The 768-nt window shown below is 37.4% G+C and overlaps 1 non-coding gene across 1 annotated transcript; it reads right to left on the bottom strand.

Moving 5' to 3' along the window:
* Positions 1-465: 465 nt before the first annotated feature.
* LOC113936793 lies at positions 466-566 on the bottom strand. The gene has a single exon (XR_003524368.1). It is a non-coding gene; the product is annotated as a small nucleolar RNA U13 (small nucleolar RNA).
* Positions 567-768: the final 202 nt, after the last annotated feature.

The following is a 768-nucleotide window of genomic DNA, read 5'->3' as shown; positions in this document are numbered from 1 at the left end:
AAACTTGAAGTTTGTTGAGATTCTTGGATAGGTAGATCCATGTATTTTCTAAAATTTGGAACGGTTGGACCATTAATTCCTCAGATCTCTCTGCTTCTTTCTTACCATCTTCTGGGACTGCCTTGATGCATACATTAGCCTGTTTAATGGCCCCTCAGAAGTCCCTTTGACTCTTGTTTTCTTCATTCTTTTTGCTCCTCAGACTCATAATTTCAAATGACTCCTCTTCAAGTTTGCTGATTGTTTCCTCCACTTGTTCAAATCTGCTCTGAACCACTCTTGTGAATTTTCCAAGTCAGTTATTGTATTTTTCAACCTTAGAGTTTCTGTTTGGTTCTTTTAAAATAATTTCAATCTCTTTGTTCATGTGCTAATTTTGTTCACATGTTGTTTTCCTGATTTCTTTTAGTTCTTTGTGTTTTCTTTTTGTGGTTAGAGCCTATTTAAGATAGTTTTTATTTTTCATGTCAGATGGGTTATGTGCCAAGGTCATAAGGTTCGAGGGAGACAGACATCATGCAGTGGCGTGCACACTCAATAACCATGCTTAGGAACTACAAAAGGATGTTTAAGAGAGTTCTTTTAAAGATTTTGCCTAGAAAGTCTGATGCCTGTGTTTTCAGGGACTGTGTCTGGAGATTTATTTTGTTCCTTTACGTGGGCCATGTTTTCCTATTTCTTCGTGATCTGTTGTTTAAAATTGGTTATTAAAAATATCAGCCACCTCTCCCAGTCTTTGCAGACTGGCGGGCAAGACCTTCACCAATT

Source organism: Zalophus californianus, chromosome 17 (genome assembly GCF_009762305.2).
Source record: "Zalophus californianus isolate mZalCal1 chromosome 17, mZalCal1.pri.v2, whole genome shotgun sequence".
Classification (NCBI taxonomy): Eukaryota; Metazoa; Chordata; class Mammalia; order Carnivora; family Otariidae; genus Zalophus; species Zalophus californianus.
The sequence above is the reverse complement of the archived record's forward strand: the minus strand, read 5'-3'. Positions and strand labels throughout refer to the sequence as shown.